The sequence below is a fragment of the Schistocerca gregaria genome, chromosome X (genome assembly GCF_023897955.1).
Source record: "Schistocerca gregaria isolate iqSchGreg1 chromosome X, iqSchGreg1.2, whole genome shotgun sequence".
In the NCBI taxonomy this organism is placed as follows: domain Eukaryota; kingdom Metazoa; phylum Arthropoda; class Insecta; order Orthoptera; family Acrididae; genus Schistocerca; species Schistocerca gregaria.
In genome coordinates, this window is record NC_064931.1 from 233,544,715 (window position 1) to 233,567,677 (window position 22,963).

At 40.7% G+C, this 22,963-nt stretch overlaps 1 protein-coding gene across 2 annotated transcripts in view; it reads right to left on the reverse strand.

The window, feature by feature from the left end:
• The window catches only part of LOC126297728 (apoptotic protease-activating factor 1), a 257,592-nt gene that overhangs the window by 117,869 nt on the left and 116,760 nt on the right, over window positions 1-22,963 (reverse strand). The gene's annotated exons all lie outside the window — the stretch shown is intronic.

A 22,963-nucleotide genomic window follows, 5' to 3' on the forward strand; every position in this document is an offset into this window, starting at 1 on the left:
GAAAAATAAGTTAGCTTCTCTATTAACAGAAACTGTAAGGGAGGCCAGAGTCACACAAGGGGTGATCCCAGTGGTTTATGGGTCCAGCCAGACAGGTTTTTGCGGTTAAAGCCAAAGTCCAGACAGACAACAATCAAGACAAATAGAATAAAAGAAACTTCATGTACAGTAGTAAATAGGGGCAAAGCTAAGGACAGTATCAACTTACTTCATCAAAATATGAGGGGAATAACAAATAAAGTAGATGAGCTATTAGTGTGTTTAGATGATCTCAAAAATAAAAATGAGACTGACATACTCTGTCTGTCTGAACACCATGTAACTGTGAGAATGGATAGTGTCAGTATAAATGGGTATAATTTAGCACTTTACACTTGTAGATCTAGGATGGATAAAGGAGTTACCATTTTCATAAAACAAGGGTACAAATACAAAACTGCAGATGTAAGCAAATTTTGTGTTGATCAGCACTTTGAGGTTTGTGCGTGTGAACTTCAGCTAGATAATGTAGTACTGATATTAGCAACAGTGTACAGCTCCCCATTAGGAGACTGAGAGCAATTCATAAAAAAAGTTTGACTCCCTATTATGCTGTTTGTCAGACAAAAAGTAGAAGTTATTAATCAGTGGTAATTTCAATGTAAACTTTCTAAGTAATTCTGATAGGAAAAGTAAACTAGATGTATTACTAACAACATATAACTTAGAATCAGTGGTCAGACTATGATGCACAACTGATTAACTTACACAACCTAACAGGGTGTACGGTTCAGAAACCATTACATAAAAGTGTGAGATTGCTCAACCCGGTATCTATAGAGCATTTCACAGAAAGTTTAAGAAATGCTAATTGGGGAGATGTATATAATGAGCTAAATGCTAATGATAAATGGATCATATTTCTTGATAAATTTATATCTCTTTTTGAACATTGTTTCCCAAAGAAAATTACTAAATGTAACACCACACACCTTTCAATGAAACCTTGGATTACTACAGGTATTAAAGTGTCTTCACAATGAAAAAGAAAACTGTATGAGGCAGCAAGAACTAGTAAAGATCTAGAAGTGTTTTTACACTACAAAAATTATTGTAACACACTGAGAAAAGTTAAAAGGAAATCAAGTAATATATATGTTAGAGAAGAAATTAACAACTCGGGCAATAAAATCAAACCAATATGGAATGTTGTTAGAAGGGAGACAGGAAAAGTAACCACTGGGGTTAGTAGTATTACTATTAAAGAGAATGAGACCATCCTAACCAACAGTACGTAAGTAGCTAATGTACTTAACAACCATGCCTTAAGTGTAGGAGAAAAAATTGGTGAGAATAGTTCAAACGAAAAAGCCAGGCAGTACATGGAAGAGTCAGTTTTGAAAAATTTTAGTCACAATAACTGTCACCTAACAACCTCTAGTGAAATAAGTAAAATTATTAAATCTTTGAAAAATCAATATTCTGTTGGAATAGATGACATCTCTAGTAAGATATTAAAACAATGTGGATTAAAAACAGGTGATGTTCTGAGTCACGTATGTAATGCATCACTAACTCAAGTTATTTTCCCAGACAGGTTAAAATATGCCATTGTCAGGCCTCTCTACAAAGAGGGGGACACCACAGATGTCAATAATTATCGGCCAGTATCCTTGCTTACAACATTTTCAAAAATCTTTGAGAAAATAATGTACTCAAGAGTGGTTAGCCATCTCAACAGCAATGGGATACTTAGTAAATCACAGTCTGAATTTCAAAAATGCTGTTCCACTGAGACAGCAATATACAATTTCACTGTCCACTTAACAGAGTCTGTAAAATAGTAAAATGTCACTGATAGGAATTTTCTGTGACTTGTCCAAAGCATTTGATTGTGTGAACCATGACATTATGTTACAGAAATTACAATTCTATGGTATAAATGGAATAGCATATGAATAGTTAAGTCATACCTACAGAACAGGAAACAAAAAGTTTCTTTGTAAGGGTCAAGTGATTTAAATAAGTTTGCCACTTCATCTAACTGGGGTGAAATTACATTAGGTGTTTACAGGGTACAATCATGGGACCCTTCTGTTCTTGATATATGTGAACGACATCCCTTCTTATCTGAAACAAGAAGCTGAACTGACACTGTTTGCTAATGATACAAGCATCATTATTAATCCAGTAAAAGAAACTCCAATTGAAACTGATACAAATAAGGTCTTAGGAAAAGTCATCAATTCGTTTTCTGCAAATGGGCTTGCTCTAAACTTAGAAAAAACACAGTACATCCAATTTTCTGCTGCAAAAAGTACAGTTCCTTCAATAAATATAACACATCAACAGAAGTCAGTAGACAGGGTAGAGCATACTAAGTTTTTGGGTGTACATATAGAAGAGAATCTTAAATGGAAAATTCATATTTTGGATCTTCTAAAGTGACTAGGTTCAGCAACTTTTGCAATCAGAATAATTGCCAATTTTGAGGAAATAAAAATTAGTAAGCTAACATACTTTGCATACTTTCACTCTCTGATGTCACACGGAATAATACTTTGGATAACTCAACACTTAGACAAAAAGTATTCACTGCTCTAAAGAAAGTGGTTAGAATAATATGTGGGGTTCATAGTCACATGTCTTGTAGGCATCTTTTTAAAAGATTGGGAATTCTTACAACAGCCTCACAGTACATTTACTCACTAATGAAATTTGTTCCCGAAAATGTGGACCAGTTTTCATGGTTGTAATACCAGAAAAAAGAAAAACTTACACTATCCTTTACACAACCTTTCTTTGGCACCACAAGGGGTAAAGTATGAAGCTATAAAATTTTTTGACAAATTACCAGATGAAATAAAATGTCTGACAGACAGCAGTAATGGCTTAAAAAATAAATTGAAATCATATCTTCTTGACAACTCCTTCTATACCATAGATGAATTCTTGAATAGGAATAAATAAATCAATTACTATAGTATATGCATGTTGTGCCATTAAAAAATACTGTATCATATGTGCATTTCTTGTGCACTTGACACATTCCGCATCTTAATGGCTCCCGTACCATGCGACTGATCTATGGAACATGCAACCAACTAACTAACTAACTCAGCACTCAACTATACTATTCAATATCCATGTCTGATGCTATGCTCCTCCTGTTCCCAACTCTCTATTCTTTGGATCATATCCTGTGGAAGATACAAGGTCAAAACTTGTCACATACATATACACCAGCTCAGTCATCAGCACTAGCTACTCATTAAAGGCAAGTCCATGTATGAAAGCAGCCACATCACATGAGGGCCTGCTGAAAAGTAAGGCATCAGAATTTTTTGAGCGAAAACTCTTATTAAAGTTTTTAAAATAAATCAAACTTTATTAGCATCCTACATCTTTATTCTTCAGTCATTTTGGCAATGAAAATATTTTTCCCAATGAGAAATGAATTTGTTGATATTGTCACTATAAAATTTTGACTCTGCTGACAGGGCCACAACCTCACCCCTCCTAGTACCAATTCATCATAATCAAAGTGAAGTCCTCAAAGGTTTTGTTTAAGTTTTGGAAACATGTTAAAATCAGATGGAGCCAAGTCGGGACTGTATGGAGGATGAACCTAAGGCATTGGATTGTTGCATATTTTGCAATGCTTGCGTGTGGTCTGGCATTATCATGCTGCAGGAGAGGATGCTTTATGTGTGGATGAACTCTTTGAATCCATGCTTTCAGTTTTCTGTGGTGGGAAACTCAATTACAGAATGTTCTTCTTCTTCCTCACAAACCAAGATATTGGGGGGGAGGGGGGGGGGGGGTCAAAAAGTTTCTTGCTTAAGAAATAAAGAATGACACAAATTTCATAATACCAATTTATTTTTCAGTATAATATCCATGTACACTAATACACTTGCACGCATGCTCAACCAAGCAATGCATCACACGATCAAATTGTCATTCTTTGAGGTCTTTTTTTTAGGTTTGGGAAAAGAAAAAGTCTGATGGACCAAAATCTGGAGGATATTGTGGATGACATAACAATTCAGACCCGCAGACATGCAGAGTTTCCAGTGTTGCGAGGACTCTGGGCGCCAGTGTGATGTCCTGATGCAAAAGAACTCTGCACACCAATTTTCCTCATCTTTTTTTCTTTATATCTTCTCTCAAATGGCACAGGAGGGTGCAATAGTGTGATGCACTGATAGTTATGCCCTTTTGCAAGTAATCCACTATAATTGCCCCTTCTCCATCCCAGAAGACCAATGCCATTACCTTACCAGCTGATTTTTGTACCCAAAATAATTTTGGGATAGGGAATGAAGAATGTTTCATCATTTTGACTGTTGTTTTGCCTCAGGATGAAAGTGGTGAACCAACGTTTCATCCATTGTCACATACCTTGCAAGAAAGCTGTCTTCATCCACTTCAAATTGGAGGATCATTTCTTCAAAACACTGCACATGCTTTCATCTCTGATCTGTGATCTGCATTCAAGTCTTTCAGGACCCACCGAGATGAAACTTTCTGTGTTCTCAAGATAACCACAACATGTCATGATCACACCCATGGGAGATTGCAAATATGGTTTCAATGTGCTGCAACACTGTTCGACCATCCTGCAAAATTGTATTGTGAATTGCAGTCACTGTTTCATCAGTGGCAATGGTGACAGGCCTTCCGCTCCTTGGTGCATCTTCCACACTACTTCTTCCACATTTGAAATCAGGCATCCAGTTTCTCACTGTTGCATAAGATGGAGCACTGTCCTTTAGTGTATTCTACATGTCCTCTACAATTTCCTTGGGTGTCATTCCCTTCACCGATTTTCACCATTTTGCTTACACTATGGTACACAATGCATCCTAGCTGCAGAACTAATGAAGATGGAGCTGCAAAATTTGCCTTGCATAACCAAAAGGTTCACCATAAAAGTAGGTGGTGGTGTTTGTGCGAGACATCATGGTAACTATCTCAGGCTAGAAACTTTTTGACTGCCCCTCATACTTACGTTACACATCTCCACATTACACGCTACTATGCGAAGCCCTCTAGTAGCACAGAGTTGCAATTTGTGTCAGTGAATTGGGAAAGTCGACTGAGTAATAGGCATATCGTGCAATACTTCTAACAATATTGTGAGCAGAATAAAAAATTTGGAGGCATTACTTTTCAGCACACCCTCATATATATTCCCTGCAACAACTTCATATCATTCTACATGAGAATGACAATGAACAAACTATACTTCAGAAAGAATGGCTAATACAAACTGTGGGCAAAGACAACTAAAGCAGCCAGCTGTGAAGCATACTGTGCAATATAATCTGGGTAGCTTCAATGGCTGTTGCATCATCTAGATACTCCCCAACACCATCCTCTCCCTACCTGACACACAGTTTTTTGAACTTTGGACCTATAAACTCTTCTTACAACACATCCTTCATTATTACATCTGCCATGCCCTCAATCACTGCTAGTACTTGTTGTGTAACAGACCACAACTAGAGATACTGAAAGGTTTCAGATAGATTGTACAGGGTGTTTCAAACTGAATATATGGGTTTTAAGGCTTTGTAGCATTTATTACATTCATCTTACAATTATAAATAATACATCAAATGAAAGAGCAAATCAAACAGTTTTGCTTGTGTACCTGTATGAGCCAAGAGTGACTGAACAACATGTTGAACAAGTGAGAGCCTTTCACGTGTAGCCCCAAGAAATCAGTTCAGAAGGCTAGTCTACACCTACATCTACATTTATACTCCACAAGCCACCCAACGGAGTGTGGCGGAGGGCACTTTACATGCCACTGTCATTACCTCCTTTTTATGTTCGAGACATGTATGGTTCTCGGGAAGAACAACTGCCAGAAAGCCTACGTGCGCGCTCGAATCTCTCTAATTTTACATTTGTGATCTCCTCGGGAGGTATAAGTAGCGTGAAGCAATATATTCAATACCTCATCCAGAAACGCACCCTCTTGAAACCTGGCCAGCAAGCTACACTGCGATGCAGAGCACCTCTCTTGCAGTCTGCCACTTCAGTTTGCTAAACATCTCCATAATGCTATCACGCTTACCGAATAACCCTGTGACGAAACGCGCCAATCTTCTTTGGATCTCCTCTATCTCCTCTGTCAACCCAACCTGGTACGGATCCTACACTGATGAGCAATACTCAAGAATAGGTTGAACGAGTGTTTTGTAAGCCACCTCCTTTGTTGATGGACTACATTTTCTAAGGACTCTCCCAATGAATCTCAACCTGGCACCTGCCTTACCAACAATTAATTTTATATGATCATTCCACTTCAAATCGTTCTGTACATATACTCCCAGATATTTTACAAAAGTAACTGCTACCATATAATCATACTAAAAAGGTTCTTTCTTTCTGTGTATTCGCAGTACATTACATTTGTCTATGTTAAGGGTCAGTTGCCACTCCCTGCAGCAAATGCCAATCGGCTGCAGATCTTCCTGCATTTTGCTGCAATTTTCTAATGCTGCAACTTCTCTGTATACTACAGCATCATCCGTGAAAAGCTGCATGGAACTTCCGACACTTATCTACTAGGTCATTTATATATATTGTGAAAAGGAATGGTACCATAACCCTCCCCTGTGGCACCCCAGAAGATACTTTAACATCTGTAGACGTATCTCCATTGAGAATAGCATGCTGTGTTCTGTTTGCTAAAAACTCTTCAATCCAGCCACACAGCTGGTCTGATATTCCATAGGCTCTTACTTTGTTTATCAGGCGACAGAGCGGAACTGTATCGAATGCCTTCTGGAAGTCAAGGAAAATGGCATCTACCTGGGAGCCTGTATATAATATTTTCTGGGTCTCATGAATAAATAAAGCAGGTTGGGTCTCATACGATCGCTGTTTCCAGAATCCATGATGATTCCTACAGAGTAGATTCTGGGTTTCCAGAAATGACATGATATGTGAGCAAAAAACATGTTCTAAAATTCTACAACAGATCGATGTCAGATATATAGGCCTATAGTTTTGCGCATCTGCTCGACGACCATTCTTGAAAACTGGAACTACCTGTGCTCTTTTCCAATCATTTGGAACCTACCGTTCCTCTAGAGACTTGCGGTACACGGCTGTTAGAAGGGAGGCAAGTTCTTTCGCGTACTATGTGTAGAATTGAATTGGTATCCCGTCAGGTCCAGTGGACTTTCCTCTGTTGAGTGATTTCAGTAGTTTTTCTATTCCTTGGACACTTATTTCGATGTCAGCCATTTTTTCGTTTGTGCGAGGATTTAGAGAAGGAACTGCAGTGCGGTCTTCCTCTGTGAAACAGCTTTGGAAAAAGGTGTTTAGTATTTCAGCTTTATGCGTGTCATCCTCTGTTTCAATGCCATTATCATCCCAGAGTGTCTGGATATGCTGTTTCGATCCACTTACTGATATAATATAAGACCAGAACTTCCTAGGATTTCCTGTCAAGTCGGTACATAGAATTTTACTTTGGAATTCACTGAACATGTCACACATAGAACTTCTTATGCTAACTTTGACATTGTTTAGCTTTTGTTTGACTGAGAGGTTTTGGCTGTGTTTAAATTTGCAGTGAAGCTCTATTTGCTTTCGCAGTAGTTTCCTAACTTTGTTGTTGAACGGTTTTTCCCGTCCCTCACAGTTTTACTCGGCACATACCTGTCTAAAACGCATTTTACTATTACGCTGAACTTTTTCCATAAACACTCAACATTGTCAGTGTCAGAACAGAAATTTTCGTTTTAATCTGTTAGGTAATCTGAAATCTGTCTCCTATTACTCTTGCTAAACAGATAAACCTTTCTCCCTTTTTTTATGTTCCTATTTACTTCCATATTCAGGGATGCTGCAATGGCCTTATGATAACTGATTCCCTGTTCTGCGCTTACAGAATTGAAAAGTTTGGGTCTGTTTGTTATCAGTAGGTCCAAGATATTATCTCCTCGAGTCGATTATCTGTTTAATTGCTCGAGGTAATTTTCGGATAGTGCACTCAGTATAATGTCACTCAATGCTCTGTCCCTACCACCCATCCTAAACATCTGAGTGTCCCAGTCTATATCTGGTAAATTGAAATCTCCACCTAAGACTATAACATGCCGAGGAAATTTATGTGAAATGTATTCCAGATTTTCTCTCAGTTGTTCTGCCACTAATGTTGCTGAGTCGGGAGGTCGGTAAAAGGAGACAATTATTAACCAAGCTCGGTTGTTGAGTATAACCTCCACCAGTAATAATTCACAGGAACTATCAACTTCGATTTCACTACAGGATAAAGTACTACTAACAGCGACCAACACGCCACCACCGGTTGCATGCAATCTGTCGTTTCTAAACACAATCAGTGCCTTTGCAAAAATTTTGGCAGAATTTATCTCTGACTTCAGCCAGCTTTCTGTACCTACAACAATTTGGGCTTCGGTGCTTTCTATCAGTGCTTGAAGTTCCGATACTTTACCAACGCAGCTTTGACAGTTTACAATTTCAATACCGATTGCTGCTTGGTCCCCGCATGTCCTGACTTTGGCCCACACCCTTTGAGGCTGTTGCCCTTTCTGTGCTTGTCCGAGGCCATCTAACCTAAAAAAACCGCCTAGTCCACACCACACAACCCCTGCAACCCATGAAGCCACCTGGTGTGTGTAGTGGACTCCTGACCTATCCAGTGGAACCTGAAACCCCACCACCCTATGGCACAAGTCAAGGAATCTGCAGCCCACACGGTCGCAGAACCATCTCAGCCTCTGATTCGGACCCTCCACTCAGCTCTGTACCAAAGGTCCACAGTCAGTCCTGTTGACAATGCTGCAGATTGTGAGCTCTGCTTTCATCCCACTAGCGAGACTGGCAATCTTCACCAAATCAGACAGCCGCTGGAAGCCAGAGAGGATTTCCTCCAATCCATAGTGACACACATCATCACACATCATTGGTGCCGACATGAGCGACCACCTGCAGATGGGTGCGCCCTGTACCCTTCATGGCAACTGAAAGGACCCTTTCCACATCTGGAGTGACTCCCCACGGTATGCACACAGAGTGCACATTGGTTTTCTTCCCATCCCTTGCAGCTATATCCCTAAGGGGCCCCATTACGCGCCTGACATTGGAGTTCACAACTACCAGTAAGCCCACCCTCTGAAATTACCTGGATCTTGCAGACTGAGGGGCAACCTCTGGAACAGGACAAGCAGCCATATCCGGCTGAAGATCAGTATCAGCCGGTGACAGAGCCAGAGTCATGAATAAGCAGTTCCAGTGACATCTGTGTGGAGACTTAAGGAGGTGCCTATAACTATGTCCTTATCGTTTGCAGTTGTTAGAAGCTCCAAAGCCTACAGAGTATGGTTTATGTGCCAGCTTTGCAACTGAAACATTGCTGCATGGCGATGAAGATTTTCTGGATCGTGTCACCTTTCATGATGAATCGACATTTCACGTAAGTGGAAATGTGAACACAAGTAATGTGCACATCAAGGAGTCAACAAATCCCCATGAGACAACATAGTTGGAAAGAGACTAAGCTGAATTTTTCTGTGTCATATCCCGATGGAAAGTTTATGAGGAGCCTTTCTTTTTTGGTGAAGCAACTATAACTGGTGCTTCTTATCTTGATGCTCTAAATTATGGTTCTTTTCCTCAACTGGATGAATCTGAACTACAGAACTTTATTTGGCAGCAGGATGGTGCGCCTCCTCATTGGCATAACTCAGTGCGCAATTGGTTAAATGACATTGTACCATAACACTGGATTTGCCGCAAGGGGCCAAATGCCAGAGCTTATTTTGTGTGACCTCCACATTCACAAATACGCTGACTCAATGGAACTTTTACGTTTGGGGATTCATAACAGATATTGTGTATGTGTCTCTGCTACCCACTGAGCCATCTGTCTTTAGAAACAGCATCATTGCAACAATTATACCAGACCCACTAATCAAGCTTTGGAAAGAACTCCCATACTGACTTGATGTCAGACGAATGGTGGTCACATTGAACACTTGTAAGAAAAACTATTTCAGCTGCTCTTTCATATTTATTATTTACAATTGTAAGTTGAATGTAATGAATGATACGGAGACCTAGAAACCGTACATTCATTTTGAAATGTCCTGTATAATTGTAAGAGAGAGATTTAGAAACCAAGAGAGAGATTTAGAGACCATATCTTAAACTGCAAAACCTTTTTAGAAGCAAATGTGGGTTCTGACCATAATTTATTGGTTAAAATGCTGCCTACAGAAAAATGAAAGCTGCTTTGGAGAACAGAGAAGCAAGTGTATACATATCAAGAGCTCACATGAAAAGCCCCTACCAAGCAAAGAAGTGAAGGCCAAGAAAGGCAAACTTACAGTATTTTAGATTTAGGGAAAACTTTTGACAATTTTGACTGGGACACTCTCTTTGAAAGAAATTCTGAAGGTCTGAAGGTTATAAGGATAAAATATTGGGAGCCAAAGGTTATCTAAAACCTATAAAGACACCAGTCTGCAGTTCTGAGAGTCGGGGGATGAAAAACGAGGCAGTGAATGAGAAGGGAGTGAGACCTAGTTGTAGCCAATCCTGTATGTTATTCAGCCTGTACACCGAATGAACTGTAAAGGCAAGCTACAAGATATTTGGAAAGTTTATTTAAGTTTGGGGAGAAGAAAACAAATTTTTGAAAGTTTGCTTATGACAATGAAATTCTGCCAGCCATGGCAAAAGGTTGAGGGACCAGTTTAACAGAATGGATTGTGGCTTGAAAAGTGGTTGTAAGATGAACATCAACAAATGTAAAACATAGGTAATGGAGTGTAGTTGAAATAAATTAGGTGATGCTGCTATAATCTGATTAGAGAAAGTGACACTAAAAGTAGTAGATGGGGATTACCTTTTTGGCAGCAAAATGAGTCACAGTGGCTAAAGTAGAGAAGACAAAATACAGATTAGCAATAGTAAGAAAAGTATTTCGAAAAAGAGAAAGTAATTATCATCAAATGTAAATTTAAGTGTTGGAAAGCCTTTCGCTGAAGGTATCTGTCTTTACTGTAGCCTTGTATGGAAGTGAAACATGGATCACGAACAATTCAGCCAAGAAAAGAATAGAAGCTTGGCAAATTTGGTGCTACAGAAAAATGCCGAATATTAGATAGGCAAACTGGTTGATTAATGAAGAAGTACTGAATCCAATTGGGGGAAAATGATATTTATAGCACAAGTTGACTAAAAGAAGGAATCAGTTCATAGGACACATCTTTTTAGGCATCAAGGAATAGTCAATACAGTTAAGAAGGAGGAGGAGGGAGAGGGGGGAAGTGGGAGAGGGGGAAAGAGGGAGAGGGGGAAAGAGGGAGAGGGGGAAGGGGGAGAGGGGGAAGGGGGAGAGGGGGAATGGGGAAAGGGGGAAGGGGGAGAGGGGGAAGGGGGAGAGGGGGGAAGGGGGAGACAGGAGGGAGGGAGGGGGCAGAGAGGGGGGAGTGGGAGAGGGGAGGGAGAGGGGGGAGGGAGGGAGGGGGGGGAGAGAGAGAGTTTTTGTTAGGGGTAACACTTGTAGAGGGTGACGAAGGCTTGACTACAGTAAGCAGGTTCAAACTGATATAGGCTGTAATAGTAATTCAGAGATTAAGAGGCTTGCACAGGATAAACTTTCATGGAGAGGCATCAAATTGGTCTTCAGACTGAGGATGACAATGACAATAACAACAACAACAACAACAACAAAAACAAGCGCCACCACCACCACCACCCAGAAAGCATTCTCATGGGCTAAACATGTCTTCTCATGCCTAGACTGAGTTTCCCCCAAATATGACTCTGCAGGGAATCAAGGAATGAACGTATGTTACAAAACCCGCAAAGGCATTGATAGTAGATAGTATATGACAGTACAGGTAGATAGGTTCACTTTTTACATGATGCCATGAATATGAGATTTCCCTGGGAGGTCCCAACAGCTCACACGTCTAACCTCTTGCATTTCTTTCATCATATTAACATATTAAGAGGTTTAAATATTACCCTAACAGAATTTTAAACACATGAGGTACTGCACAAGTATCAGTATTCCCAATCTGCTGTAGCAAGCCATCCAGAGAGCAAAATTACGTACTCACTCCCACAACTGGTGGCACCACATACTCACAGCAGGCCATGAGTAAACAGCATTGTACCAGGAACATGCTTCCCCTTTGTACATCATGTCATGTGGCATGACCCATTGTCTATGGAGCAGAACAAAGCTACCTGCATAGCAGCAACAATTTAGTCTCATACTCATCCCTGCATGTTTACTATTTACGTGCTGAATTAGGACTGTGTTTAGTGTTTTTCTCTTGCTGCATTTCTCATAGCATTACAATGGACTTTGGCTCTAAACAAAGACATGCAATATTTCACAGTGTTCGTCCTATGTGTAATCACAGCCAGCGAGATGCTTTCGTTGTGCACTGAACTCATAGCCTATACAGAACTTGTAAGAAGTGCCTGCATTCTAATAAAGAGAATGGTAACCTTGTTCCACAACAGTGGTAGCAAGGTTCTATGTATCCACAACATTTCACAATGGATTCAGGGTTCATGGTATTCTTTAAATTTCAGGAAGCATGACACTAACAACAGCTTGCTATGGAAACAGCAATTCACCACTTTGGTTTAGCTAACAGTGTGCTAAGTACCAGCCTTGGCAGCACAGATCATGTCCTCATTTCCATTGTTTCAAGAAGCCATGGATGACTGGGATGCTTCACAGTGTTTAAGGTTAGCGATAGCAAAATTCAATAGGCTCTATTTTTTTATCCTGGGCCTCTCAAGATTTTTGTGTTTGCTTTTTTAGCTATACCAGTTAGGTGACACAGATGTACTGTATTTTTCCATAATACATGAATTATTGCCTGATTACTATAGTCATAAAGCCTGTAAAGTACTTGCTAGGTTTAAAATTGTTTTACCCACAAATAATTTTCTGAATTGTACCTGAATTTAGTTCTGCAGAACTAAGAGGCTTAAGTCAATGTTGTAATTTCATATGTATGAATGAGATGCGTAAATTATCCCAACAAGACTCTCTCATTCAGGATTGTATTATCCAGTATTCTGCAGGCATAGATGTTCACACAAAGGCTTTATAAGAATCCTAAATGTTGCACAGTGTTTCAGATTTTCACAGGAAACCAAACAATATTGGTTGAATCATTCTGACATCTCCTCATTAACTTCAGCAGTAACAGACAAATAACCAGCTCACTCACTGAGTGTGCAGCTGGCAGCTGATATTGTTACTAGAGAATGATGCCATCCATGGCAAGACTCACAGTGGCACACAAAAAAGGCCTTCCAGCAACATGGTTCAAAATCTGAGTCACATTTTTTTCCCTACGTAAATCTTCTGCATACACCAGCTGCCATCCTCTAACGATTGTTTTAAACATCACTCTTGACACTGATGCCCCATATGTGATGAACAGTGTTTTCATTGTTAAAAATGTGGCCCATTGGTAGTGTCTGCAGTTCCTCCTTCCACAGAATGACTACAAGGGACCAGAAGTATTCAGTAAATGAAACCAGACCATCATTAACCCTGAAACAGGCAAACCACAGAGGTTTTAAATTGAATTACAAATGTTTTCCATACTGATAAGAATTTCAAACTTTGCTGGTAAATTGGAGCACATACATTAAGTTGGGTTTAGCAGAATTTCAAACTTGCTCCAGAAACATTACATCCTATAGCGGACACAAAGTTAAGACGCTAGCGACTTTCCAAACTGAGTTGACATACAAATATGTGCTGCATCATATCACTTTTATTGTTTTAGTTATCTTGCAACAGATATTATTTTCATCGTGCATAGCACTGGAAAACAGTACGCTGGTTGATATTTTATTTGAGTATATAAGCTTATTTCGGCTTCATTGCCTTCATCAGTACATTTACTAACAATCTTATTTATTTATGAATTACATAATATATAATTCTTTTTTTTTGTGTTGTACTCAGGTCCTGAAGTTGTAAATGGACATACGTCAACTTTCAGTAAATTAGAATTGCTGACTGTATTAGTTGGTTGTAATATTATTTTCAGCACTATTCTGAAGTTGTTCAATAATTAATTAATTAATTAACAGAATCCTAAATCTGTCACTGCAACAGGACACCATACATAAAAAAATAACTACTCTACAGTACATCACATAGAAGAACAATTATGACACTAATGTGGTTCTACAGCTATACAACAAAAAAACACATCCTAAAAAAGGCTCCACAAATCATAAAATAACACTAATGAGAGAAAATCCTCTACATATGAACAAACTATACAAGAAAACTATCTGACAAAATAAAACCCCTACTAAAAAATACAATAGAGAAATTAGCCTTCAGAACTACAAATAATATTAGCAGAAAACAAACTTCAGGAAAAACCATAATCCCAGAACACTTAAAACCCTGAAATGTACAAAATTAACTGCAATAAATGCACAAAATTTTATAATGGACAGAGGAGCAGAAATTTCATTGATAGATTTAGAAAACACGCAAGAGAAATAAGTTACAACCAATCCACCTTTTTTACACACCTCAAAAAATGTAAAACAGGAAGTTAAAAACATTGAAAATGCACTACAAATCTACATCTACATCTACATGACTACTCTGCAATTCACATTTAAGTGCTTGGCAGAGGGTTCATCGAACCACAATAATACTATCTCTCTACTATTCCACTCCCGAACAGCGAGCGGGAAAAACGAACACCTAAACCTTTCTGTTCGAGCTCTGATTTCTCTTATTTTATTTTGATGATCATTCCTACCTATGTAGGTTGGGCTCAACAAAATATTTTCGCATTCGGAAGAGAAAGTTGGTGACTGAAATTTCGTAAAAAGGTCTACCCGTGACGAAAAACGTCTATGCTGTAATGACTTCCATCCCAACTCGTGTATCATATCTGCCACACTCTCTCCCCTATAACGCGATAATACAAAACGAGCTGCCCTTTTTTGCACCCTTTCGATGTCCTCCGTCAATCCCACCTGGTAAGGATCCCACACCGTGCAGCAATATTCTAACAGAGGACGAACGAGTGTAGTGTAAGCTGTCTCTTTAGTGGACTTGTTGCATCTTCTAAGTGTCCTGCCAATGAAACGCAACCTTTGGCTCGCCTTCCCGACAATATTATCTATGTGGTCCTTCCAACTGAAGTTGTTCGTAATTTTAACACCCAGGTACTTAGTTGAATTGACAGCCTTGAGAATTGTACTATTTATCGAGTAATCGAATTCCAACGGATTTCTTTTGGAACTCATGTGGATCATCTCACACTTTTCGTTATTTAGCGTCAACTGCCACCTGACACACCATACAGCAATCTTTTCTAAATCGCTTTGCAGCTGATACTGGTCTTCGGATGACCTTACTAGACGGTAAATTACAGCATCATCTGTGAACAATCTAAGAGAACTGCTCAGATTGTCACCCAGGTCATTTATATAGATCAGGAACAGTAGAGGTCCCAGGACGCTTCCCTGGGGAACACCTGATATCACTTCAGTTTTACTCGATGATTTGCCGTCTATTACTACGAACTGCGACCTTCCTGACAGGAAATCACGAATCCAGTCGCACAACTGAGACGATACCCCATAGGTCCGCAGCTTGATTAGAAGTCGCTTGTGAGGAACGGTGTCAAAAGCTTTCCGGAAATCTAGAAATACGGAATCAACTTGAGATCCCCTGTCGATAGCGGCCATTACTTCGTGCGAATAAAGAGCTAGCTGCGTTGCACAAGAGCGATGTTTTCTGAAGCCATGCTGATTACGTGTCAATAGATCGTTCCCTTCGAGGTGGTTCATAATGTTTAAATACAGTATATGCTCCAAAACCCTACTGCAAACCGACGTCAATGATATAGGTCTGTAGTTAAATGGATTACTCCTACTACCCTTCTTGAACACTGGTGCGACCTGCGCAATTTTCCAATCTGTAGGTACAGATCTATCGGTGAGCGAGCGGTTGTATATGAGTGCTAAGTAGGGAGGTATAGCATCAGCGTAATCTGAAAGGAACCTAATCGGTATACAATCTGGACCTGAAGACTTGCCCGTATCAAGTGATTTGAGTTGCTTCGCAATCCCTAAGGTATCTACTTCTAAGAAACTCATGCTAGCAGATGTTCGTGTTTCAAATTCTGGAATATTCCATTCGTCTTCCCTGGTGAAGGAATTTCGGAAAACTGCGTTCAATAACTCCGCTTTAGCGGCACAGTCGTCGATAACAGTACCATCGGCACTGCGCAGCGAAGGTATTGACTGCGTCTTGCTGCTTGTGTACTTTACATACGACCAGAATTTCTTCAGATTTTCTACCAAATTTCGAGACAATGTTTCGTTGTGGAACCTATTAAAGGCATCTCGCATCGAAGTACGTGGCCAAATTTCGCGCGTCTGTAAATTTTAGCCCATCTTCGGGATTTCGCGTTCTTCTGAACTTCGCATGCTTTTTCCGTTGCCTCTGCAACAGCGTTCGGACCTTTTTTGTGTACCACGGGGGATCCGTTCCATCTCTTACCAATTTATGAGGTATGAATCTCTCAATTGCTGTTGCTACTATATCTTTGAATTTGAGCCACATCTCGTCTACATTCGCATAGTCAGTTCGGAAGGAATGGAAATTGTCTTTTAGGAAGGCTTCTAGTGGCACTTTATCCGCTTTTTTAAATAAAATTATTTTGCGTTTGTTTCTGATGGGTTTGGAAGAAATGGTATTGAGCCTAGCTACAATGACCTTGTGATCGCTAATCCCTGTATCAGTCATGATGCTCTCTATCAGCTCTGGATTGTTTGTGGCCAAGAGGTCAAGTGTGTTTTCGCAACCATTTACAATTCGCGTGGGTTCGTGGACTAACTGCTGGAAATAATTTTCGGAGAATGCATTTAGGACAATCTCGGAAGACGTTTTCTGCCTACCACCGGTTTTGAACAAGTATTTTTGCCAACATACCGAGGGTAGGTTGAAGTCCCCACCAACTATAAACGTATGAGTGGGGTATTTATTTGTTACAAGACTCAAACTTTCTCTGAACTGTTCCGCAACTGTATCATCGGAGTCTGGGGGTCGGTAGAAGGAGCCAATTATTAACTTAATTCGGCTGTTAAGTATAACCTCCACCCACACCAATTCGCACGGAGTATCTACTTCGACTTCACTACAAGATAAACCACTACTGACAGACACAAACACTCCACCACCAATTCTGCCTAATCTATCTTTCCTGAATACCGTCTGAGACTTCGTAAAAATTTCTGCAGAACTTATTTCAGGCTTTTGCCAGCTTTCTATACCTATAACGATATCAGCTTCTGTGCTTTCTATTAGCGCTTGAAGCTCAGGGACTTTTCCAGCGCAACTACAACAATTTACAACTATAATTCCGACTGTTCCTTGATCCAAGCACGTCCTGTAATTGCCAAGCACCCTTTGACATTGCAGCCCATCCCACACTTTCCCGAGGCCTTCTAACCTAAAAAACCGCCCAGTCCACGCCACACAGCCTTCGCTACCCGTGTAGCCGCCAGCTGAGTGTAGTGAACTCCTGACCTATTCAGCGGAACCCGAAACCCCACCACCATATGGCGCAAGTCAAGGAATCTGCAGCCAATACGGTCGCAAAACCGTCTGAGCCTCTGATTCAGACCCTCCACCCGGCTCTGCACCAAAGGTCCGCAGTCGGTTCTGTCAACGATGCTGCAGATGGTGAGCTCTGCCTTCATGTCGTAAGCAAGACCGGCAGCCTTCACCAAATCAGATAGCCGCTGGAATCCAGAGAGAATTTCCTCAGATCCAAAGCGACACACGTCATTAGTGCCGACATGTGCCACCACCTGCAGCTGGCTGCACCCTGTGCTCTTCATGGCATCCGGAAGGACCCTTTCCACATCAGGAATGACTCCTCCCGGAATGCACACGGAGTGCACACTGGATTTCTTCCCCTCCTTAGCCGCCGTATCCCTAAGGGGCCCCATTACGCGCCTAACATTGGAGCTCCCAACTACCAGTAAGCCCACCCTCTGCGATTGCCCAGACCTTGAAGGCTGAGAATGATCCTCTGAAACAGGGCAGGCAGCTGCATCTGGCTCAGCCAGAGACAGTGCCTGAAACCGGTTTGTCAGACGCACCGGTGAGGCTTTCTGATCAGCCTCCTGGGACGCCTTTCGCTGCCTGCCACGCCTTGGAACGACCTCCCAATCAACCACAGGCGAGGGCTCAGCCCCACTGCGGGCAGCAACCGGGGCAACCACAGCGGCAGACCGATCTGGGGACAGACGGGACGAGGTTGACATCCCCGTGATACCCGAGTCCGGCTCCCCACAGTGGTGCCCATTGGCAACAGCCTCAAGCTGCGCGACCGAAGTCAGCGCCGATTGCAGCTGTGAGTGAAGGGATGCCAAGTCAGCCCTCATCCGAACACAGCAATCGCAGTCCCTGTCCATTCTAATCGATGTTTAACAACAGTTACCGAAACATGAGTCCGTGCCTAGATAACGCAAGCGAACACGCAAAGAATGTATCAACTAACCTGTACAAATGCCTAACGACTGCGCTACAATCTGCTGAATTTACGATTACAGTAACTAAAACTCGAAATTGCACCTCCTATACGAAACTCACACGCAAATTAAATAAGAATCTACGAAGTAAACACTAAAGCGCGATGCTACAACTGTCAAATACTATAATACGCCCGAAATATATGAATTAAACAATGTAAGTACCCAAAAACACGCAAAGAAATTAATTAAACTATCTAACAAATAAGTAAGCTAGGGTTATACGACTTGCTGCTGCAGCTGCTTATCCAACGGCGGCAGGGAGCACACTGACTGCATCAAATCCCAAAATGTCTAATTGTAAATATTCTGGCAAGGATTATTCCTATTATATACGAAATGAACAAACTGATTTCAGGCACACACAGTAAAATGGGTAACCAAAGCAGAAGAGATTACAAAAACATCAATAACATTTCCACAGATACACAACCCACAGCAAAATAAAAATCTTTGAGTAAACAACTAGCTGTCAAACTTGGATTTCTACAACTGTCAGATACTAAAAAACATATTATAATATACATGCAACAGCAGATTATTGAACACCTTTAAAACACTGCTGAAAATATTATTACAACCAACAACTACAGACAACAATAATGGTTTATGCAAAGTTGGCATATGTCTGTTTAGAATGTTAGGATAAGAGTACATCATCAAGTGTTTAAAAAAAGGGGGGGGGGGGAGCTTTATAAATGATACACGATGTAAAAGAATAAATAAATGCAATTGTTTGCAGATGTATTGATGAAGGCAATAATGTTGAAATAACCTTATATACTAAAATAAACTATCAAGTAACATACTGTTTTCCAATTTTCTGCATAATGCCCTACTTTGACGTAACATATGCTGCAGGTACCACAATAAAGAAAACATAATATTTTTAGTCTGAAAGTGTCCAACCAGTTTGGATTTTTCATCATTGAGACAGTACAAATTGTTTTGACTGCAGTTCCCTTCCAAGCTATTGATGAGCTTGGCATACATTTTTCAGAGTTGTTTTCTCCTGCACTTGGCTGTACCTACGCCACCAACCCAATGTGGTCACCTGTTTTAAATGGGCATGTTCTACATGATGATGCGAACTAGACAACCTCCAGCAACAACAACAACAACAACAACAAGTAATCATGTCTATCTTGTCTAGTTCATGGGTAGCCCCTTTAGCAGTGGTACGGAAACTGAATGGCTCCCTTAGATTATACGGAGATTTTAAAGCAGTTAATGAACAAGTGGTTGACATCTATTTTATTCCACACACTGACGACCTCTTTTTAAAACTGAAAATGGTGACTGTTGGTCAGAAATTGATCTACTGGAAGTGTATTTCAACTACATATGGAACAGATCTCTACACTACTTCACTTTTGAACACCTCGTTCAGCCTCTACCAATACCAATGGTTCTCTTGGCAATTCATTTCTAGTACCCCTGCCACTTCAAAAAATTACTTAGAACAACTGATCAAGAGATACTACCTTAACACAACTATCTTGATGATATAATCTCCATATAGCCTACCAAGTGCAAAGATCTCGAAAACCTACACTCACTTTCCTCTGCCTTAAGGAGAGCCAATCTCAAGAGGAGTTTCAAGTAGAGTAGCTTTTTCAACCTTTGGTCGAGTGCCTGGGTTTTATTACAAACAAAATTGGGATAATTCTAACAAAACACCACATACAGCCTATGGACAGTATGACTGCACCGCGAAATGTAAGATAACTACAATCTTTTGTTGGTGAGGTGAAGTATGCAAATGTAGTGCCGGCTGCATAACTGCTCCATGCCTTGTGAATATAGGAAGCTGAGTTGATCACCCACATGCAACAATGTGTTCCACAGTCTTAAACTAGCCATACAATGGGTGCCTTGTTTGATGACCTACTTGCACTGGAAAACCTCATTTCTTGCCACCAGTGCCTCCCACAACACCCCAGTGTCATCTTTTTACACCAGGAAGCAAACTGGTTGCAACACTCAATAGTTTCCATTTGGAAAATTGCAAATAAGACCCAACAAAACTATTCTCAGATTAAGAAAATGCCCTCACAATAATCTACACAGTGCGCAAATTTCACACTCATCTATTCCACTTAGTCATAGATCATAAGTCTTTGCTTGGTTTATTTGGCACTAGCTCATTATTGCCAGACAAAAAGGCAAAACTTATATAACGGTGATCCCTTTTCTACATGCATATAAGTATTCCATCTCATACAGACTAGCAGATCAGTACAAGAACACAGAAGCTCTTTCCGGCTCCCAGTTGGCCTCGATTGACAATCTGATGGATAGGATGTTTTGTACTTCTGTACTGACTCTGTGGCTCTTTTCTATTTAAACAGTTTTCCAGTCATGGCATAGACAACTGCAACAGAACTAATGGACAGATGCCATGATGCAGTTATAAGAGTCGAGGGGCATGAAAGGGAAGCAGTGGTTGGGAAGGGAGTGAGACAGGGTTGTAGCCTCTCCCCAATGTTATTCAATCTTTATATTGAGCAAGCAGTAAAGGAAACAAAAGAAAAATTCGAAGTAGGAATTAAAATTCATGGAGAAGAAATAAAAACTTTGAGGTTCGCCGATGACATTGTAATTCTGTCAGAGACAGCAAAGGACTTGGAAGAGCAGCTGAATGGAATGGACAGTGTCTTGAAAGGAGGGTATAAGATGAACATCAACAAAAGCAAAATGAGTATAATGGAATGTAGTTGAATTAAATCGGGTGATATTGAGGATATTAGATTTGGAAATGAGACGCTTAAAGCAGTAAATGAGTGTTGCTATTTGGGGAGCAAAATAACTGATGATTGTCGAAGTAGAGAGGATATAAAATGTAGACTGGCAATGGCAAGGAAAGCGTTTCTGAAGAAGAGAAATTTGTTAACATCGAATATAGATTTATGTATCAGGAAGTCGTTTCTGAAAGTATTTGTATGGAGTGTAGCTATGTATGGAAGCGAAACATGGACGATAAATAGTTTGGGCAAGAAGAGAATAGAAGTTTCCGAAATGTGGTGTTACAGAAGAATGCTGAAGATTAGATGGGTAGATCACATAACTAACGAGGAGGTATTGAATAGAATTGGGGAGAAGAGGAGTTTGTGGAACAACTTGACAAAAAGAAGGGATCGGTTGGTAGGACATGTTTTGAGGCATCAAGGGATCACAAATTTAGCATTGGAGGGCAGCGTGGAGGGTAAAAATCTCAGAGGAAGACCAAGAGATGAATACACTAAGCAGATTCAGAAGGCTGTAGGTTGCAGTAGGTACTGGGAGATGAAGAAGCTTGCACATGATAGAGTAGCATGGAGAGCTGCATCAAACCAGTCTCAGGACTGAAGACCACAACAACAACAACAACAACAACAACAAAAGGTCCTTGCCCACCTACATCCTGATTGCATGACCCAACAGGCATCACCTCCAAATGTCTGCTCCTTGGTACCAGATTCATGTAAACTTTGCAGGTTCTTTTCTCAACTAAATGTTGCTGTCATCATAGATTGTTTCTCGAAGTTTTTATATATCACCAGGAAGTATTCCATAATGACACAAGCGATAATTAAAGCACTGGTATAGGTGTTTGAGATCATAGGTCTCCCACAGGACATGGTAAATGATAATGGCCCCCAGTTCCTATCTGCCCCTTTTATAGAGTTTTGCACTCAACATGGCATACAGCAACTTCACAATGCTCCTTTTCATCCTGAACCAAGTAACAAGGTGGAGCACATGCTTCAAACTGTTAAGGAAGGCAGCGTCTACCACCCAGTATGGATTTCTGCTACCACCACATGCCCAGAGTTGTCATTTTTACAATGGGTACACAGACAGACTCCGATCGCAGTGCTGGCACAACTAATTGCAGTACAGCCCTTCACTTAGGCTGGCTGGCTGCTATAACCTGCAACCAAAACCATGAATGCAGCATCCATCTCCTTTTCTTTCTTCTCCTCCTCCCTTGCTACTGTCTCATCCGCAGCATCTGTGGTAGGATGACAGTAATCACAGCTACTACTCCACAAGGTCACTCCATCTCTGAAACTGCTCTCCTCAGTGGCTTCCACTGGTGCCCTCTGCATACCCACCTGGACTAGTGTCAACACCAGTCCGACACAGGGTGATCACACAGACCCACCCGGGTCACCTCTTTCTGCCCAGTCATTTATACGGAATAGAAAGATGATTGACTCTCCATCTACCTTTTTGCTAGAGTCGGCATCCAGTTAGGTTGTTTTTGATCCTATGTGCCATTTCAGGAGGGGAGGGATACTACAGTCAGCAACTCAACTGGCAATGGGCTCACTTATTTTCACCAGGTCGCAAGTGAAAAGCAATGACCGAAAGACACACCTATCTT